Genomic DNA, 12,885 nt, shown 5'->3' on the forward strand with positions numbered 1-12,885 from the left:
CATTCTGGGAGCCAAACCCAGGCCCCCTAAGCTGAGGTTTTAGCCCCAGGGTGGTCCTGACCAGCCTCTGGCCAGAGGGACTCCAGATCAGCAGCTGTTATGACCGTTTCCAGAATTATCAACACATAGATGTGAAGGACAAAGTGATAGGTCAGTGCAGTCTGGATTTGGGACCCAGTAAGTGGGAGTACATCAGCTTTTGCCCAAAGGGCAAGAAGCCACTGAGATGCAGGCACAGTTGGCCAGCACCATGTGGGAGCTTCAGCTCCTGGCCTGCAGAGTGTAGCGGGAACAAGCAAACAGTCTGAGGGGTAATCACTCTCGCTTTAACCTGCCTGGAACTGGATTGCAGTCTAGGGTGTAGGAACTGGGGTGTGTGTCTAGCTGGCCAGAGCCTGTTGTGGCCTCAGAGAGGGTACCCATCTAATACCTCTGGCAGCTGAGAAAACCCCAGAGTTTGGGATGAAAGCTCCCCTATCTGGTGGCAGAGTCCTACTGTGGCAAAGAGGCCAGGGGTCAAGTGACTGAGGGGCAACATGACCAGGCAAAGGAAACAAAGCGGACAGAAAATTCCAACTTTAGACTCCTATTTTGGGGACAAAAAGGAGCAAAGCATGGAATAGGAGGAAGACAGTGAAGTCAGAACTCCTGAAACAAAAGCTTCAAAGGATAATACAAGCTGGTTACAGGCCATAGAGGATTTTAAGAAGCAGATAAGAGAAGTTAAGGAAAAATTGGGAAGAGAAATGAGAACGTGGCAAGAAAATTATGAAATGAAAGTCAACAGCCTGACTGAGGAAAATCACACTTTAAAAAATAGACTAACTCGATTGGCAAAAGAGGCACAAAAAGGCAATGAGGAGAAGAATGCCTTAAAAAGCCTAATTTGCCAGATGCAAAATGAATCTCAAAAGCTCACTGAGGAGAATCATTGCTTCAGAATTAGATTGGAGCAAATGAAAGCTAATGACTTTATGAGAAATCAAGATGCTGTTAAACAGACCCAAACAAATGAAAGAATAGAAGGCAATGTGTAATATTTCATTTGAAAAACCACTGACCTGGAAAATAGATCCAGGAGAGATAATTTAAAAATTATTGGACTACCTGAAAGCCATGATCAAAGTAAGTACCTAGAAATCATCCTCCAGGAAGTTCTGAAAGAAAACTGCCCTGATATTTTACAACCAGAGGGCAAAATGGAGGTTGAGTGAATCCACTGATCACCTCCCCAAAAAAATCTGAAAAAGAAAATTCCTAGGAATATTATAGCCATGTTACAGAATTCCCAGATTACAGAGAGAATATTACAAGCAACCAGGAAGAAACAATTTGAATATTGTGGAAACACAATCAGGATAACACAGGTTCTGGCAGCTTCTACCTGAGGGATTGAAGGGCTTGGAATATGATATTCCAGAGGTGAAAGGAGCTGGGATTAAAATCAAGAGTCACCTACCCAGCAAAACTGAGTATCATGTTTCTGGGGAAAATATGGTCATTCAGCGGAATAGAGGACTTTCAAACATTCTTGATGAAAAAACCAGCGTTGAATAGAAAATTTGACATTGAAATACAAGAAGCAAGAGAAGCATGAGAAGGTAAACAGGGAAAAGAAATCATAAGGAACTTATCATAGTTGAACTATTAACATTCCTACATGGAAAAACAATAATTGTAACTGATGAAACTTTTGTCACTATGAAAATAGTTGAAGAGAATAGAAATATATATACATATATGTATATATATATTTATATGTCTATATGTGGGGGTATATGGGCATATGAATACATATGTGAACATCTGTATGTATGTGTGTTTACAGTTATACATAGAGAGAGGGCACAGGACTAATTTAAAAGGAAGGGATGATACTTAAAAGGTGAAATTAACTGGTGAGAGAGGAATATAATGAGAGGAGATGAGGAGAGACAGAATGGGTAAACTATCTCATAGAGAAGAGGCAAGGGAAAATGGTTACAATGGAGGGGAAGAATAGGAAGGCAAAAGAGAATGGATCAACCTTATTCTCATTGAATTTGGCTTAGGGAGGGAATGAAATGCACACTAAATAGGGTATCTCAGCCTACAGGAGAGTGGGGGGAAGGGGATCAGAGCAGAGATGATGGAAGGGAGGGCAGTCTCCGAGGGGAGGGAATTTTGAAGCATCCACTTTTGAAATGGGACGGGATCAAAGTAGAGAATAGAACAAGCAGGAGGTGGGATGGGAGGGAGGGAAATATAGTCACTTTTACAATATATCTACTATGTTATTGTTTTGCATTAGCTACACATGTACAACCTATACTGAACTGCTTCTCTTCCCAGTAAGGGTGGGTGACAAGGGAGGAAGGTAATAAATCTTTAATTCAAAGTTTTAGAATCAAATGTTTAAATAAATATATATATATATATATATATATATATATATATATATATATACACATACACTATTATTTATACCATTTTACATATAATTGGGAAATAAGATATACAGGCACTGGAGCGTAGAAATCCACCATGCCCTACCGAAAAAATCGAAATGGGTATGGGAGAAAATATGGGAGAGAAAACAGATTGGAGGAGGAGATATCCTTTGGGACTGCTATTTTGGGGCAGTCAGTAGGGGAAAAACGGGGAGAAAATTTGTAACTCAAAACCTGGTGGAAATGAATGATGTAAATCAGAAGTTAATAAAGCATCTGAAAAATGAAACAAACAAAAAATTACTACAAGGGTCTTCAGAAGGTATAAATTTCTTCATTCTTAAAATATTATGCTCTAGGGGTGGCTAGGTGGTGCAGCGAATACAGCACCAGCCCTGGAGTCAGGAGGACCTGGTATCAGATCAGTCCTCAGACACTTAACACAAAAACTAGCCAAATCACTTAACCCCAAAATTGCCCTCCAAAAAGCAAACAAAACAAAAAAACTATTATACTCTGTTTATTTTAGTTTCATATATATATGTATGTATGTATATATGTATATATATACATATACATATAGTTCCAAATTTTCTTCTTCCCTCCTCTCCTTCCCCATCCATTGACAGGGCAAAAAATACAGTACTCATTTTACATAATGGACTCATGAAAGACAGATTTCTACATTGATTATGTTGCATAAAAAGAAAGAAAAATATGCTTTAATCTGTACTCAGAATTTTATCAGCTCTTCTGAAGACAGCATTTGTCATTATGAATCCTTTGCAACTGTCAAAAATCATTGTATTAATCAGAGTTGCTAAGTATTTCACAGGTGATTGTCATTGCAAAATTACTATTCCTATATACAATATTTTCCTAGTTCTGCTAAATTCACGTGTTTAAGGTTATTATTAAGGTCATGTATCCATTCTGAATTTATTGTGGAATATTGTTTAAGCCTATTTTCTCCCAACTACTTTCTAGTTGTCCCAGCAATTCTTATCTGTCTATCTATCTATCCATCTCTCTATATGTCCATCATTTGTTTAAATCAGTGATCTGCCTTCTCACTCTCTACCCCAGCCAAGCCACAATAATAACATGAGAACATGAGAAAAACAAAATTGCTTAGAAACATGTATAGTCAATCAAAACAAATTTCCGCATTGACCATAACAACAAAATGTCTCTTTCAGCATTGTGAGTCCTTTACCTTTCTATTAGGAATTGAGTGACATGTTTCATTAGTATTCAAAAATCCTGTTTGATCACTATGTTGACAAAAGTCCAGAATAATTGTATTCCATCACATGTATATACCATAACTTGTTCCATCTATTCTTCTATTTATGGATATGCACCCAGATTCCCATTCTTTGCTACTTCAAAAAGAGATATAAATATTTTAGTATGCCTTTAGAGTTTGTTTTGCTTGGGACTAATCGCTTCCTTAATCACTCCTCACTCTAACTCCATTTCCCTCCCCCTTTCTCCTCTTCCCCTCTTATTTTCCTGTTGAATGAAATGTATTTGTACCCAATTCTATGTGCATATATGTATTCATCTTTCTTTTAACCAGTTCAGATGATAATGAGGTTCAGGTGTCAGTTACACCACTTACCACCTCTTCTTATTCGTGTAAATGTCTAATTGTGCACCTTAGTTACATGAAATAATTTTTCCTAAACTTCCTTTCCCTTCTCCCCAATTTCACCTCATAGTGCATATCCTTCCCCCTCCCCTTCCATTCTTTTTCTTAAGATTATCAAGACATAATAAAACCACTCCCAGGCCTTGTCCAATTGAACTTCTTCTATGAAGTCTGAAGACTATAGGATTCAGAGGGGACATGTGTATTAATTTTCAGTATTTGAATGTAAGCAGTTTATCCTTATTTAATCCTTTATTTTTTCATTTATGCCTGCTTCTTTATACTTATCTTCACTCCTATCTTTAAACTTCAAAATTTTTCTGACACTCTTGTCTTTTCATCAGGAATGTTATACCTTATTGTACTAAAAGCTCTAGACAATTTTCTTTTTAGATTTCTTGAAATAGGATGCCATTCTCTTTTTTTGGTTAATGGGTTCAGATAGTTGGATGATTCACATTTTTTTTCCTCCTTAATCTGTTTTCCACATCAGTATTATTTTTTCTCTGTGAGATAGTTTATATTTTCCTCCATTTTTCAGACTTTTGGCTTTAGTTTGATATTTCTTATTTTATTCATAAAAACATCGGTTTCTATCTGGTACATTCAGATTTTCAAGGATTTTATTGCTTATGCAAGGTTTTGTATCTCCTGTGTCAAACGCTTAATTCTCTTTCTAATCCTTCTTCCACAGCTATCATTTCTTTTCTATTTTTTCTCTCACTCTCATTACATATATGTATATATATATGTGTGTGTGTATATAGATACATACATACATATATACATACTTATACACATACACACATATACACACTCTTATTTCATCTCTTCTTGGGATTCTAGAATATTTGCCCTAGCTGTGTTTTTCACTGAGGCATTGCTGATAGATGATTTGCAGGCATTCACTTTGTATGCGTTTGTGTCTTGAGTATCCTTGCCACCATAATAGCTCATTGGGGCATGATTCTTTCTCTGTTTTCCAATTCATACAGCTTACTTCCTGAATTTGGACGTCCTATTACGTACGGATACACTCTGCCACATTTCTGGAGGAAAGGTCTGGGCTGATCTTGTCCAAAGTCAAACTAATAGAATACACAATATTAGAATCTAGAGTCTTTAATTTCAAGGCAGGGATCTTCTCACTAAACTAAAATATTGCCTCTTATAGAGGGAAAGAGGTCATACACTTTGAGGTAGATTTGGGGAGAAGGGAAAGGAAACTTAGGGAAAATTATCTTGCATAATGAGGGTACACAGACATTTATACAAACAAGGAGGAGGGAGAAAGAGGTATAGCTAACACTTGAACCTCACTGTCATCTGAAATGGCCAAAAGAAACAATAGATACCGACACACAGAATTGGGTACAAATACATTTCACTCAACAGGTAAATAAGGGAAAGATTGTCAGATTGTAGCTAGATATTTCAGCTCCTTGATCACTCACTATTTTTCTAACCCTCTCAGATTATTTCCCTATTAACTTACAAACCAGCAATTATTGGAGGACAAAAATTTAACTTTGTGTAGCGTTTGGGGGCTTCTCAGACTTGGATAGAAGCTTCCAAATTAGCGACTATCCTAAATTCAAACAATTCCATGAGCTTATAGCTTTTAATAATGGTTCATGATTATTTTTATTTTTAGGTTTTTTAATATTTTAAATAAAATTGTATTAGTATTCTTATTTTTGCATCACTTCTATTTCCCAATGTATATTTTCATGAAAGCCCTCTCTTATAATAAAGATTAAAAGACAAGAGGAGATGAAACATTATGCAAAACCATATTTGTATTTACCTTTAATAGTCACCCGGAGAACACAACTAGTTCAAAGCAAAGGCATTTAATATATAGTAGTGAGATAGGACCAGCATTTTCCAGAGGAGAATTCCCTGATAGCATTTTCCTGCTCCACACACAACTTGATTGCCTCCAGCTTCCTTAAATGAAGCTTCCTAGCCTGCAGACATAAAAAGCCCCAGGTCCCAGGTCCCATCAATGGCGCCTCTCAAGACTTGCAGGCTACCTGAGACTGCAAGTTATCAAAGTCTGGTGATCTATTGACCAGATATATTTCCAGATGGAAATGAGCAAGGGGGTTTCCAGAGAAGATAAGGTCCATTGTATCCTTGCTATGTATCTTTGCTGTGTTGGGACAAAATAAGCCTTCTCTACACAATGACTCATGAGTACCTAATTTTGTCCCAATATTTAATTTGAGTGAAGAACATGTGGGGTTAGAACTGTGCCTACAAGTAGCAACAAAACATTTCCCCCATAATTGTTATTGGGAAAAGTGCTAAAATATATGGAACACATATGGATTAGGCACACACAGGGAGCACATGTGATCAAATCATAGACATAGACAGAAAAAAATGCTTCCAACAATACAGAATCACTGATATCTTCTAGTTCAGTCCTGTCATTATGTTGTCGTCATTGGCACATGCTGGATGGGCCTTTTCCCTGATGGTTTTATAGTCCCCTGTCCCCACTGATTCACAATAATCTCTGACAGGGGCTACTTTAGCATAGTCTTCATCACTTCTAGTTTTTGGCTAAACTGAAATCCTTGACTATTTCTTCCTTAGGAAACAATAAGCACTACCATGCTTTCTTGGCTTAAAGCCTAAACACAGATTCTTTTCCCCAGTTTTTTTTTTAGAAAAAGCAGAAAAATAAAAATACTTGTCCTAGGATTATCAGAAAGTTTTTCTTGCCTTGTGTCCTTATAGTCTTGGCTACTGCCGAGGTCTGTCATCTCCTTCTAGGAAAAGTCAGTCCCTCCAGTTAAGTTCCATAAAGTAAAAAAACATAGAGTTATTTCAGGTAGCTAATTAATACACCTTTAACTTATACTTTCTTTTGTACCTTTCTTCCTCATAAAAGAATTAGGTTCCCTGGCCAGAGACCTCACCTTATATTTATGGTCACTATTCCCATATACTTCCCATTTTTGCCTATAAAGGCCATGCTATAAAACAGATCATATTATTTACCAAAATTATCAAGCAATCATAGAGATCCACCATGCCCTACTGAAAAAGTCAAAGGGCATATGGGAGAAGATGTGGGAGAGAGCAGATTGGAGGAGGGGTTATCTTGTGGGACTGCTATTTTGGGGCGGTGGGTAGGGGAAAAACAGGGAGAAAATTTGTAACTCAAAATCTGGCAGAAATGAATGATGTAAATCAGAAGTTAATAAAGCATTTGAAAAAAAATAATGAAAAAAAATTGTCAAACAATACTGTCATTCAAAGCCATAATCTCTCCCTTCTCCTATCAAGCCCAGGAGGCAAGGTTTCTGTTACCCTCTCAGCCACGTTTCTGACCTATCATAGACATATTTAGTCAATCAATGTCTGAAAAGACTTTTCCTCATAAACCTATGTCTTAGTAATGAAGTGAATTAAATTTTATAATCACATCACTTTACTACTATGAGAAACCATCAAGAAAAAAACCTAGGAATTTTCTGAATTTTAAATAGGGGAATGATTTGATCAACTCTAGAGCTAAGCACTTCTGAATCTCATGCAGTAGCCACTGTTCAGCTGTAAGCATTGAAAGGGTTTTAGAAAATTATCAGAGCAAAAAAATTAAACTGCAAGTTACAAGCAGATTCACCAGGAGGGCTACACTAATCCAAACAGTTCCATTTGGTCTACAGTGAGATTTGCAAGAGGCAGAGTGCCAAGTTCTCTTCCCTATAGACTCTGTCTCTATAATCAGATACTTATCTGTGTGTTTGAACGGGACAGTGGCCATTGACAGGCTGTCTATGGGAGCCTGCCAAGAAAGATGTTTTGATTAATGAATTACTAGGGACAGTCTCTTCAATGATCAGAATTGATCATGAAGCCGCTCTCTTGGACTGTTTTGTCAGAGTGGGGTAGGCACCACTAACAGATGCCTTGTCACAGTGTGGGCCCTCTCATTTTGTGTTCTCATCAGTTCTCTAATTTTTTTAATGCTTCTGATTAGCCTTATTTGCACATTTATACAAATGATGGACATTATAAAACAGTGAGGCACATGTGAGCAAGGCTAAGGCATGCCATAATTTTAATCATTTATACAGTTGTATGTCTTTTTTTCTTTTGCATGCTAAAATTATTTTTTCTTGTGATCTTTTTAGCCCCCGATATGTTTGTTTTAATCTGCTTTGTATGTAGTTTTGAGGGTCATTAACAGTGACAATATAGTGTATCAGAACAAAAACATAAGGTCAGAGGTTAGGGAAATTGAGTCTTAGTTTCACTCAATTCCATCAATACCTAGTGACCAGTCCTCCAAATTACTTAAAATAGTGGGTCTTGATTTTCAATGGTCTGTAATATGAAACTTTTCCTAGATAAGCTTCATCGATCTTTCCACCTCTGGAATTCTAGAAATAATTTTTCTTTGAAAATACTGTATTTGTGTTTCTGTGAAAAGACAATGCATGAAATTTAGTCAATTGAAATAGAGAAAGGAAAACTAAAATATTAAATTTCCTTAATTCATCCTCCTTCTTGTCAATTTAACTCAATCTAGCACTCAAGAATCTAGAAATCTTATCATTTGTTAGTGAGAAATATAGCAATGAAACCCTTTCCCTTCTCAGAGGGAATGTTGAAAATGTGGAGGCTAGAGTGTGGAAGATTTGTAATAAATAGGGCAAATGGCTTGGCATCAAAAGAACTGGATCTGAATATTGAGTCTGCCACTTATTTGACATTGAGACTAAAGATACTATGCTTTTTAGATACATTTCATATATATGTATAAATATGTATGTATATATACACAAACATATATATGTATATCTCTCTATGCATATACAAAAATATATACCAGATACAGTATATATATATACACATACATACACATATATACATACGCATACACACATTACATATGTACACATAAAACACATTTAATTCTATCATATCTTTTGACTAAAGGATAATCTTGCATTATTCAAATATCCCATCCTTAGTATTTATCCTGGCTGCTTGCCAGATTTGATGTTTGTCATTGAACAAGTTTAATTTAACCACTCTGTGCCTGGGGGTATAACACAGGGCCTTTATTTTACTTTTTCTGTTGTTGTTTGTTTCTGTTTTCTGGAGCTGCTATGTTTATTCTCTTAACTGGTGCCTTGTATTTAGAAGTTCTGGAAAGTTTTCATGCATTATTTTCTGCTTTATAGTGTTAGGACTTTTTTATTTATTATGGTATTCAGAAGGGAGACCTTTGAACTTAAGTTGTCTCTAACCAATAGGTGGTATGGTGGATAGAGTTCCAGGCCTAGTGTCAGCAAGACTCATCTTCCTGAGTTAAAATTTGGCGTCAGACACTTAATAGCTGTGTGACCCTAGGAAAGTCTCTTCACCCTATTTGTGCCAGTTTCCTCATCAGTAAAATGAACTGGAGAAGGACAGGGCAACCCACTAAATTATCTTTGTCAAGAAAGACCCAAATGAAGTCACAAAGAATTGACATGACTAAAAACATGTGAACATCAAGTACAACCAACCATCTTAATGATCAACTGATTTGACTTGTATAGAGTCCTTGTGTTCTTTTTATTTTATTGTCCTTTGCTTCCCTTTTGCCAGTTTTTTAAATAAAATTTCAGTACTTTTTGTATATCAGATCTGTTAATCTCTCACTTAATAGAGACCCTATAAGGTAAATTAATTTTTCCTCAAGTTACATTGAGAGGTCTAAGTTTTAATCATATTTACACTAATTTCTTATGCATCTAAATTCCCCTTTGAACTATTTTATAGTTTCTTGTTATTCTAGCTTTCTTGGGAATCCATGGTATTTTTTATTTGATCATATATTTTTTCTTTCATCTTAAATTTTTTTAAAGCTTTGTATTCTCTTTGAGGTTTTATGATTCCTTTTAGGTTTTCAGATTCTCTATTTATTTGCTTGTGTTCTGGGCTTTTATGATGATTTTTCTCTCAATTGTTTCATCTTTTTGTTGTTTTCTCATCCCTCATTTTCTGGACTATTCTTCCCTCTGGTTGGTGGGTGTACTCCTGAGGCCATATACATGGGGACCCAAGCCATTTTGTCCCTTGGAGGTCATAGCATCTAATGGCTTAGGGATATTTCCTTCAGAAGTTTTGGGAAGCAGGACCTTCCCCAGCTGTGTTTTTGTGCCCTTTCCTATGCACAGCAATGGGAGTACCTGCCCTAAGTCCTCCTTTGGCTTTTCCTGCTACTTTGTGTCTGAGTTGAAATAGCTTTTCTTAACTTTTAAGGGGGAAGAGAAGGGAGGAAGGTATTTCTTGTATGGTCTTTTTAGTTGCGTGGCTCCAGTAACTTAGGTCTAAGATTGAATCAGAAGCCAGAACCTTTCCAGTCATTTTCCATTTTTCTTTATAATACTGGGAAGGAAGGTGGGGGAGAGGGTAAAGAGGACATTTCTAGTGCAGTTTCTGCAGCAGGGGATGGGAGGGGATCCCCAAGTAAGTCAAGTAGCAAACCTGTGTGTTTGAATGTACAACTGATTTGGTTTATGCAACTCAGTGGAGGAAGAGCAATATTTTATCTATTAAATTTCTTCAGTTTTTCATTTTATTTTTTCAGTATTATCTCTCTTTTTAGTCCTATGGGTTTAGCTGTAATTATTCCACATCCAGCTTATGTAATTCCTTTTTTTAAGGAGGGCTGCAAGTTAAAGGTGTCAAGACAAAGTAACAAATTAGCTTTCTTGCTGTTCATAGTGAGACTGCCACTTACTATCTATATGACTTTAGACAACACATTTATCCTTTATATTTTCAGGAACTCCATTTAGTCATCTGTAATATGAAAGAGTTAGTGAGATGCTCTCTAAGGATCTTTTTAACGCTAGCCCTATATGAGAGAAAATGATTCATTAAGCTTCAAGTAATAATCTTAAAAAATGGAACATTTCTGGAAATCAGTTAGCAGATGCTATGTGGAAAGATGCAGGATTAGAATGAGCTGAGGTTTTGAGAGCCATTTTGTTTGACTTTGGTAATACAGCCTTAAGGATTGTAAATTTTCAATTTCCTAAGGTTTTTAATAAGTACCTAGTAACTATAGACCTGGGAACCAAAATTAGTCTTCTAATTTCTTTTAAAAATTGAAGATTGATCCAAGGTGTCAGAATGAGAGGAGTTAAGAGGGTTGAGCTCTTCCCACAATCCAAATAATAAAGCATGGAAAGAAAGAAACAAGGAAGGAAGGAAAAAAGGAAATAAGAATGAAAGAAGGAACAGAGGGATGAATGAACAAGTGAATTAATGAATGAAGGAAAGAAAGAAAGAAAGAGGGAGGAAAGAATAAACAGAAACATCAAAGAAAAGCAGTTTAACACACACACATAAACACATGTGCTCACATGAAAATCTCTAAATCTCTCCCCACTGCTCTACAATACAGAGATATAATTTTAAGATAATATATAAAAAACTGATTCAGTTCAAATAACAGAGACAGAAAAAGAAACCATACATCATGAAAAGTGCTTTTTGATGGATAAATGACACATTTAAAAATTATTAAGCAAAAATTGGTAGTACTACTAAAACCACAAAACCATGTAAAATAAGAATATAAAGGAAGAAGAAAATCAGAAGAGGAAATCAAGCAGTTCTTAAGAAATAAAAAAGAACATCAGAAATTAGGGAATGAAATTAATAATATGGAGTGTACAGTCAAAAACCTCATATATGCCACAGAAACCATAAAGAGTAATTTCAAATAGTGGAAAAGGTCATTATATACAATATAGAACAAATGTAAATATAAATATAATAAGTATTCTTTGATCATATTTTTCTAGATTGAGCCCTGAACCAACACTCTTCAGTTTACCCCTAAGTGTCTCTTCTCTAGTACCCTTAGTCCAAGTTCCCACTGTCTGTATAACCCCTACTCTTCACTTTGAGTGATTAATACTCCAGTTCAATTTAACCAGTTAGCTTCAATTAGTTTTTACAAATGGATATTTACTTTAAAGATATAGCAATAACAAAAGTACAAGCATTTCTGCTAAACAACTCAGGGGAACATTCTACCCTATCGCACCTCTGTTTCTGGAGAGAGAAGCTTCACTGTTAGGAAAGTACTTACAGAGCATTAGTCTTACCAATTTCATGTTCAGATATTCCATGACTGCTGGAAGAATAACTGGGTATAGATGGTCTCTCTTAAAGATGATTCCTTGATGTATGAATGCTGATGTATCTTAGAAAGCCAAATGCCCCGGTTCTGGGACACTTGTATGCCAGGACACCCTGATTTTTCCTCTCTCGATATTTTAAAACGTAGAAGTGGGAGGGGAAAGACAAAATGGTGGAGTAAAAGCAAAGACTTGCTTGAGTTCTCCCCAAACCTCTACACGTAGCTGAAAAAATGACTCTAAATAAATTCTAGAGCAGCAGAACCTACAAAAAGACAGAGTGAAACAAATTTCCAGCCCAAGACAATCTGGAAGGTGAATAAAAAACGTCTGTTGCACCAGGCTAGCAGAGAGACACCGTCCGGAACAAGCTATACCAGCACAGACCTGCCCCAGCAAACTCAGAGCATGCCTCAGGGGACTGAATCACTTGCAGCTACAGTGCTTCCCAGACTTCTCAACCAACAAACACCAAAGACAATTTAAAAGGTCAGTAGGGAATATCTGTTGGACCTGTGTGAGAGAGGAGTGTAGTCAGCCCTAGTCATTGATTGGTGGCAGCTGCAGCTGCTGTCAGAGCTCTAGGCACACAGATGGTGGGGGGATAGAGCTGCTAATCAGAAGGGAATTGGAGATA

At 36.5% G+C, this 12,885-nt stretch overlaps 1 long non-coding RNA gene across 1 annotated transcript in view; it reads right to left on the bottom strand.

Moving 5' to 3' along the window:
* LOC138164091 (uncharacterized) overlaps window positions 1-12,605 on the bottom strand; it is a 29,276-nt gene extending 16,671 nt beyond the window's left edge. The window contains exon 1 of the long non-coding RNA XR_011168994.1: window positions 12,216-12,605. This is a non-coding gene — a long non-coding RNA (uncharacterized lncRNA). The remainder of the gene's footprint in view (window positions 1-12,215) is intronic.
* Between the last annotated feature and the right edge of the window lie 280 nt (window positions 12,606-12,885).

Source organism: Petaurus breviceps, unplaced genomic scaffold (assembly GCF_028583685.1).
Source record: "Petaurus breviceps papuanus isolate PSGF00001 unplaced genomic scaffold, PetGlider_PUasm1.0 189, whole genome shotgun sequence".
Lineage (NCBI taxonomy): Eukaryota > Metazoa > Chordata > Mammalia > Diprotodontia > Petauridae > Petaurus > Petaurus breviceps.